Genomic DNA, 9,273 nt, shown 5'->3' on the forward strand with positions numbered 1-9,273 from the left:
GATATGATCAGGAAGATAAGCAATACTACAAAAACTTGCCATGATACTATATAAACTAAAGATAAGAGAGGATCATAAGGCAAAGTGTGAGGGAGAAATTTCACTAACTAGATGGTAGACAGGGACAGATTGAGAAACACATTCTTGGATGACACACCACTTGCTTCTCCCTCTGAAACAGAATAGCATGTGTCATACTGTGTCATTAACTGACCACGTGCCTCCCTTCTCCTTTACTGCAAGCTCCTTAAGGACAAGAACCGTGTCTAAAATTTATCTTGATGCCTCTGGCACCTAGCACATGCCTTGGCACATAATAGGCACTCAATACATATTTGTTGAATGAGTGAATCATAGGATTAAATGAATTAATGAATGAAGAACCAATGGTTCCAAAGTAAATAAAACAGACTAACTCCCACTGCTTACTCTTCTCTCAGGGACACAGGGACAGCAATGACTAAATGGACTTTTGGCCATACCCCAACCGTCAGGGTTGTTGAGGGCATGGATTCCAGTGCCAGAAAGTCATGGTAGAGTCCTGGCTCCATCAGTTATTAACTGTGTGAGCTTGGGCAAGTAACCTAACCTCTCTGTGCCTCACCTTTGTCACCTGTAAAATGGGGATAGTAGTAATACCAATTTAGAGCATTGTTGTGAGAACTAAATTTACGTGCATGTGTGTAAATTTAGTGTGTATATATTTAGTATATATACATATACACATACATATATATAAATAAGTGTACCTGTATATACTATACTATATATTATACTATATATGCTATATACTACATATAATATACACTAGATATAGATATAAATATAGATAGATAGTGATATTTAAGTTCCAGCTATTATTGATGATGTTGGTGATAATTCCCTAATAAACCCCATCAGCTTCTCTTTTTTTGTGTCTACAACATCTGTTTCACGGTGGGACTGAGACTTCCACCATTATTAAGCAATGCAACGTAAAGCTGAGAGGGGCAGGAGGCGGTGCATGGCCTGGCTTTTCCTCTGCCTGGTGGAGCAAGAGTGAACAAAAACAATCGACACGGGACCTGTGAAAAGATCCTACACACAGGAGGAAGAAAACTGTTCTGAAAATTCAGATGAAGAGTTTATTATGTCTGAAATGATTTTCTGTGAGAAACAGAATAAACCTCTAAAAGTCATCTGCTTGGTATTCTCAAAACAAACACATGCCCCAGGAAGCTTTGATATAGTGGTTATTTGCTGGATGCTTCCCAAGTGGGCAAAGGATGTGAACAAGCAGTTTATAGAAATGGAAATGCAAATGACTTGCAAACATGAAAGGATGCTTGTTTCCCTGATAAGAGAAATGCAAACCCAAACTACAGGAAACGTGATTTTTCACCTATCAGACTGGCAGGAATCCAACAGTTTGATATCACAGGGTTGTGAGGCCCTTGTGAAATCCACTGTGGGGATTTTTGAATCCTTTGGGGATTTGACTTCGAAGAATTCACTCCTCCTTCCTTTTCAGCCATGTTGTTTAAGTGAGATTTCTTCCATTCCAGCTCCAGGGGTGGCCCTGATGGCCTGAAGCCTACTAAATTTCGTATCATCCAGAGGAGATCATCGAAAATTGGGGAGGCTACTTAGGCACTCTGAGCTTTGTTTCCTTGTCTGTAAAATGCAGACAGCAGTAGAGACTCAGGGAAAGCAGCCAGCACCGTGTCTAGCACATAATCAATAAGTGACACATTTTATTGACTTTAGTAACTGGGTACATATGAGTTTAAATATATGTGCTTGACAATCTGAAGGCTTATAGAATTACAAACTGGAGCTCTACTTTCTAAACCATTATAGAAGATAAAAACAAGAAAAACCTAGAATGTATAGCAGAGAAGAAAAAACAAAGCAATAAGGAAACACGAAAATAAAGAAGTAAAATGAGACTACATCAGTTATGAAATAGATATAAATAAATTATGCTATGCTAGGCAAAGATTCTCAGCCTCATGTTTAAAAATAAAATTCAACTAGACTATATTCTGCTCATCGGAAATACTTCAAATACACATAATGTCCAAGTGTAGTAAAGATATATAAGTAAAAAATAGGATATGAGTGTTAAAAGAAAACATGGGGAAAAGATCTTAGAGTAGGAAAGGATTTTCTAATTATGGCTCAAAATCGAGAAACCATAAGAGAAAAGATTGATCAATTCAATAGCAGAAAAATAAAAACTTCTACAATTAAAAAAGAAAAACCTAAGTAAATTCAAAAGACAAATGATAAGTTGGGAAGAACCATTTTTAATTCAGATAACAGAGGGATAGATAATCTTCCTAAAATATAAAAAGCTAATAGGAATCAATAAGCCCAACAACCTAATAGAAAAATGGTTAAAGGATATAATAGAAAAAGAAATGCACATAGATCTTAAGTGCCTCTTTTGTTATGGAAAGATGTGCTCAAAATAAGAGAAATGCAAATCCAAATACACCGAGACAAGATTTTTCACCTATCAGATTGGCAAAATTGCTAGTTTGCTATCACGGTGTTGGTGAAGCTATGGAGAAATAAGTTCTCTCACAGTGCTGATGGGAGGGTAAATTGGTACAACCCAATGACATGCAATTCAGCAGTAGTTATCAAATTTACAAATGCACAATACTTTTGATTTAGTAATAATATTTCTGTGAAATTTTCCTACATGGACAAAAAGTATGCACACAGCTATTCAATGCAACATTGTTTGTACTAGCAAAAATTGGAAACAATCCAAATGTCTACCAACACAGAATTGGTTAAATACATTCTGGAACCTCTATACGATGGGATACTCTGCAGCCCCTAGAAAGAATGAGGAAACTTGCAATGTGCAAGTTGAAGAAGGAAGATTAAGAAAAATCCCAGAGGTACAATTGAGTGATAAAATGCAAGATTCTGTGTATTGTGTATGTTATGTTTGTGTTTTGAAAAAAGGAAAATAGGGACTTCCCTGGTGGCGCAGTGGTTGAGGGTCAATGTGGGGGATGTGGGTTCGAGTCCTGGTCCAGGAGGATCCCACATGCTGCGGAGCAGCTAAGCCCCTGCACCACAACTGCTGAGCAACCCCTGCTCACCATAACTAGAGAGAGCCCGCACACAGCAACGAAGACCCAATGCAGCCAAAAATAAATAAATAAAAATAAATTAGGGCTTCCCTGGTGGCGCAATGGTTGAGAGTCCACCTGCCGATGCAGGGGACACGGGTTCGTGCCCTGGTCTGGGTAGATCCCACATGCCGCGGAGCGGCTGGGCCTGTGAGCCATGGCCGCTGAGCCTGCGTGTCCGGAGCCTGTGCTCCGCAACGGGAGAGGCCACAACAGTGAGAGGCCCGTGTACCGCAAAAACACAAAAATAAAAAAAATAAAAAAATAAAATGGATTGCGTTTAAAAAAAAAGGAAAATAAGTAGAAATATTTGTATTTGCACAGAGAAACTCAAGGATACACAAGAAAATAATGAAACCACTTTCCAGCTTATGGGTGAAGGGAGAAGTGGGAAGTGGGTAGATGAATAATGGAGAATGGAGGCAGGCTTTTCTCTGTATATCTTTTTTTCTTGTATTTTTAATTGTTGAAACGTAGATACATTATTCATTCAAAATTTTAAGTAAAAAAATTAAAAGACAAAGAAAATTTACATTAAAAACCACAAACAAAGCTATGTTAGGTAAGTGCATAGTAAGGGATGGTAAGAGTGATATAAGAAATAATAAAAATTGTGACTAAAAGCATTAAATGGGCTAAAAGGGGGATACTTTTATTCATTTAAAAAATACAATCCATGGACTTCCCTGGTGGTGCAGTGGTTGAGAATCCACCTGCAAATGCAGGGGACACAGGTTCGATCCCTGGTCCGGGAAGATCTCACATGCCGTGGAGCAACTAAGCCCTTGTGCCACAACTACTGAGCCTATGCCCCACAACTACTGAAGCCTGTGCCCTCTAGGGCCTGCATGTCACAAGTACTGAGCCTGCGCGCTGCAACTACTGAAGCCTGAGCCTAGAGCCCGTGCTCCACAGCAAGAGAAGCCACCGCGATGAGAAGCCCGTGCACCGTAACAAAGAGTAGCCCCCCTTCACTGCAACTAAAGAAAGCCTGCCCGCAGCCAAAAAAAAAAAAAAAAATCCATAATGAGGAAGGCTTTTATATATTGAATCATAGAGCATCAAAATAGATGAAGTACAAATAGAAGGAGAAGTTAATGTAAATAAAAAAGTATTAAGAGATACATCATTATCAGTCTGATAGGTTACATAGGCTAAAAATAAATATGGATATACATTATTTTAAAATGTATGTGTGTGTATGTGTATGGTTCAACTAAACTAATAAAATATCAAAAGATGGATCCTATAAAAAGTGAACACACATCTCCTTTTAAAAATTCCATAGAACACATAAAAAGTAAATCCTAAAAAATAAAATATACATAAACTACAGACTTTAATTAAACCAACGTCCCACTATACACCTGAAATAAAACTAGAAATTCATAACACAATATTCCTTTTAAACAAAACAAACAACTCCTAAGCCTAAATATTCCCCTAAAAAGACTTTTACTGGGTCAAAGAGAAATAAAAAATTCAATGACCAACTATTTATAAAATAATGATAAAGAAAACTTTACATATCAAAACGTACAATGTGCAGCCAAAGCTAAATTCAGAGGGAAAACATAGCTTTAAATACTTATGTTATTTAAAAAAATGCCAAGAAACAAAATAGGCATTCACTTTAATAAGATTGTAGAAAAAGAACAGAAAAGCTACCCCAAGGTAATTAAAGGGAAGAAAATAATAAAGATAAAAGCAGAATTACTTAGTAAACCATAGAGCTGAGAAATAAATTCAGGTGTGTTTTAAACAAGCAAACAAAAAAATGTCCATGGTATGTCATATAAAACCTGTCATGACTTGGCCATTGCAGTTTATCTATCCCTTGACCCGGCCCCCCACACTCACCTCCTGCCATTCTGAACTATGGACCCCTTGCTATCTGAACCAAATAGATTGATTTAAATAAACTGTTTGAGAGAGAGCTGGTTCTGTGAGCTCTTGTTGGTTGCTTACCACTGTCATCCACCAGTCAAGTCCACCTACTCTTTAAGGCCCAGCTCAAATGCCCCCTCCTCCAGGCAGGCTTTATGGATCCAAACTACTCAAGCCAGACTGGGGTAAGCTCTGCAAAAGAATGGGTGAATCCAACATTGGGGCAGAGCGGAGGTTACATCCAACCGTGGGGGTAGCGGAAAGCTGTCTGGTAGAGGGGGCCTTGAACTGGTTAGTGAAGGAGAAAGGATTCCAGTCAGCAATGAGCAGGGGGAAAGATCTCTCCAGGAGGAAGGAAAAGCATGAGCAAACGCAAGGTTTTGTGTGAACGGACTGAGTGATTTGGAAAACTGTGGGATGCCTCATGTGACTAGGTTGTGGAAGGCTGATAGGGAGTGGGGACGGGGGGATGTGGAAAGGTCAACAGGGCAGGTCACGAAGGACCTTGAATGACACACTGAGGTACTTATGCTTCCTCCCGCTGTGGGGGATGGAGAGTAGCCAGAAGTTTCTGAGCAGGATTGTAAGGTTGGAGCTGTCAGATGGTCAGCTCCCTGACGAGCCCCACTCTCACTGAGGTGGGGGAAAGCAAGGTGGTGGGTGGTGTGCGGGGGGGGGGGGGGGGGGGTGGCGGATCCCTTCAGCTGGCAGGCTGCCCAGGAGAAGCTGGGGAGAGGCAGAGTGGGGAGCTCTGGCTCTGGTGGCCTGGGCCTGGGGTTGGGATAAGGGGCCTGGCCCTGAGTCTGTTTCTCCTCCTTGACCCATTTCCCAGCTTCTGCTTGCCACCTCCTCCCCACCCCCATCACAACCAGGGAGAGGCTGGGAGGCAGCTCCTGGCACCTCCCCCAGTCACCAAGGGGCTTTTCTATCCACCCATCTGGCCCAGCCCCTGCAGGGGCCTCTGTGGTCAGGTCTTTGTGTCTGCACAGTGGCCTTCTTTGTCCTGAGCAGCAACCCCCTCCCTCTTGCCCTTCTCTCTCTGCCTGTGTTACAAAAAGCACCAATTTTGCAGAGAGACTGGCCAGGGCTCTGATCTTGGCTTCCCCCACTGAGTCTCTGTGTGACCCTGACCAAGCCATTTTGCCTGAGCCTTAGTTTTTAGTTCATGAAAAGGAGCTGTGTGAGGAATCAAACTCCTGACAAGAATTGGTCTGCTAGTTAGTGCTGGGAGGTAAACAACAAATGATGGCCACACGGACCCCTACCCAACCTCACGCTGTCCACTGAAACTCCTGATTACATCTCCCACCTCATCCTTATCACTGCCTGGCCAGGTGGCCATCATTTGACAGATGAAGAAACCAAGTTCTGAGGATAGGACTGGCTTCACAGGCGTTGACCCATGCTTTGAAGGTCCCTGTACTTGATTTAATGCTCTACTGTCCCATCTTGAGATTCATACTAATTTTTGAATAAGGGGTCTGCATTTTCATTTTGCCCTGGGTCCCTCAAATTATGTAGCTGGTCCTGCTCGTAGAAAGGTAGAACAGAGGCTTGCCTAGGCCTGGACCAGGCTTCCTGCCTCTGGGGCTGCCTCCCCTGGGTGCCAGCATCTTGGCATGCCAAGAGCCAGAGCTTCCAGGCCGCATTTGACATCAGAGGCCTGGCCCCTGCCCTGGAAATCTGAGAAGCACAGTTCCCGGTCGGTGAGGGAGGCAGGGATGGTCCAGGCCGATGCAGCAGTCCAGAGAGCTAGCAAGACAAGGCTGCTGGAGCCAGCCCAGCCCTGTGTAACCAGAGCTGCAGCGTGGGTCCCAGTGCCATGGCTCAGTCATCACTCCGGGAACTCAGCAGGGCCTTCCTTCCCAGCCCACTGCAGTTTCAGGGCCAGGAGACCTACCACAGACTCACTGTGTGATTTGGACATTCACTTCCACTTTCTGCACTTCAGTTTCCCTATATGTAAAATGATAAAGATAACACTTACCTCTTAGGGTTCTGGTGAAGATTAAATTAGATATTTAAGACAATGACTAGGGCTTCCCTGGTGGCGCAGTGGTTGAGAATCCGCCTGCCAATGCAGGGGACATGGGTCCGATCCCTGGTCTAGGAAGATCCCACATGCCGTGGAGCATCTAAGCCCGTGCGCCACAACTACTGAGCCTGCGACCTAGAGCCCGCGCCCTAGAGCCCGCGACTCACAACTACTGAAGGCCGCGCGCCTAGAGCCCATGCTCTGCGACAAGAGAAGCCACAGCAATGAGAAGCCCACGCACCGCAACGAGGAGTAACCCCCACTCGTCACAACTAGAGAAAGCCTGCGCACAGCAGTGAAGACCCAACACAGCCAAAAATAAATAAATAAATAAATTTATATAAAAAAAGAGACAATGACAAGCACAAAGAAGGTGATCAGTAGAGTTCTTACTCATTTACTCATACAATAAATATTCATTGAGGTTGCCCGGGTGACAGACAGTGCTGTGTACTGGACATTTAACTGTGAACAGGAGGGACCCTAGCCCTACCCTCAAGCAGATCCCCATTAGAGGAGGAGATAGATATCGACGGTGATAAGACTGTGGTAAGTGATGTGACAGAGGGAGGTACCTGATGGGGCACCTGGGCTGGGACTTAGAGGAGCCATGGTGGGGAGTTAGGGGAAAGGGCCAAGGGTGGAGAAGCATCAAGGGGCACAGGCAGGGGGAGCTGCAAGTGCCAGGCAGGAGGCGAGTGAGGGCTCAGCACTGCAGTGTGACTGGAGCAGAGGCAGGAGGGGAGGTGGTGGTGGGGGGGGAAGGCCTGGTGTGGTCGCCTGCAGAGCCAGGATTTATCTTGAGGGTGGTGGTGGCCACCAGAGGGTGTAAGGCAGGCAATGGCTAAGGGGGGTAATGGCACCTGTGAAGGAGGGCTTGGAGGTGTCATGTCCCAGCTGAGCAACAAGACCTGAGCCGGGGCCGGGGCTCCACCCCCAGCACAAATTCTCAGAGTGGGTTTTCTCAGGGGAGATGAGAGCAGTCAGAGAGGGAAGATGAGAAGTCTTGAGAGAGCCAAATGCCTCCTCAGGGTTGGAGAGGCAGGAAGCCTCCTAATGCCTGGCGAGAAGCACTCCTGGGCTTGCCCTCCCCATCCTGACCCGCTGCTGCTAATGGAGCCTTGCTCCCTGCTTCCTCTCGTGGTCCCCCCTCCTCGTGGGGACCATGACGTGTCTGGGCCTTCGCCACTAGCCCGCCTCGGTCCCCGCCGCGGCGACCTGGCTTGGTTGCATGCTCTTCCACCCAGCTGTCACGGAGCCTTGTGTGGGGCTTGCTATGGGACTCGCTGGGCCTCAGTTCCCAGCCGGATCATGGTTCATCAAACTCTTACAAGAAAATGTAAGTAAATACAAAGATAAAAGCAAAGGAGCTCAGGTTGAAGTGGGATGGGGGCTCCTCAGGCTGCCCTAAGTAGAGGAGACTCAGCTGGGGGATTTGGAGCCTGCTGGACCGGATGATCTCCAAAGCCCAGGGAAAGATGTCAGGAGACCTAGACTTCCAGCCCCTTATTAGAGGGGAATCCCAACCCTTTGAACCAAGGTCACTGGGGATGATGGGCAAAACCCTGGAAAAAGGACACCAGATGGGCCACTGAAAAAGGGATCATTATTGCCATTTTGCAGAAGAAGAAACTGAGGCTCAGAGAAGTATCAAAGGAGGTGAGGCAAGATGGGACTCAAGGCTGTGGTGTTCAAGGGCAAATCCCTTGCCTCTGTGCCTCAGGCCTAAGTCACCTGTTGTGGTAGCTCAGACCCTGTGTTTCTCAGGGATGCAGTTTCTTCTGCTGTAAAGTACGGGACTTGACCAGAGCAGGAGCAGAACCTGGGCTGCCCACCTTCCTGTCGACTGGAGGCTGCGGCAGAGCCCTGGCTCCTCATAATGGTAACAAAGGAATTTTTTCTCTGGACCTAAACAGCAGTTACAGTAGAGGGCTGATGGGAGGGGCAAGAAGGGGCGTGGCTGAGGCCTCCAGTGTCCAGGGGGCCTTCCGCACACTGAGACCCCAAGGCCCGGACTCTGTAAGTAGGGGCCACAGAGATTCCTAGCCCCCTAGAAGCTGCATGGACCAGCTTGGACAATATGTGGAGGAGGCTGGACAAGAGGCCTTTGTGTCTCCCGGGTGAAGGTCCCTGGGGCACTGCCGAGGCGGCTGAGCCACACAGGACTGTGTGTCCACCCTGCTCCCGCTCCTGGCAAGGCTGCAGCCAGGCCGCAGTCAG

The sequence above is a fragment of the Globicephala melas genome, chromosome 8, assembly GCF_963455315.2.
Source record: "Globicephala melas chromosome 8, mGloMel1.2, whole genome shotgun sequence".
Lineage (NCBI taxonomy): Eukaryota > Metazoa > Chordata > Mammalia > Artiodactyla > Delphinidae > Globicephala > Globicephala melas.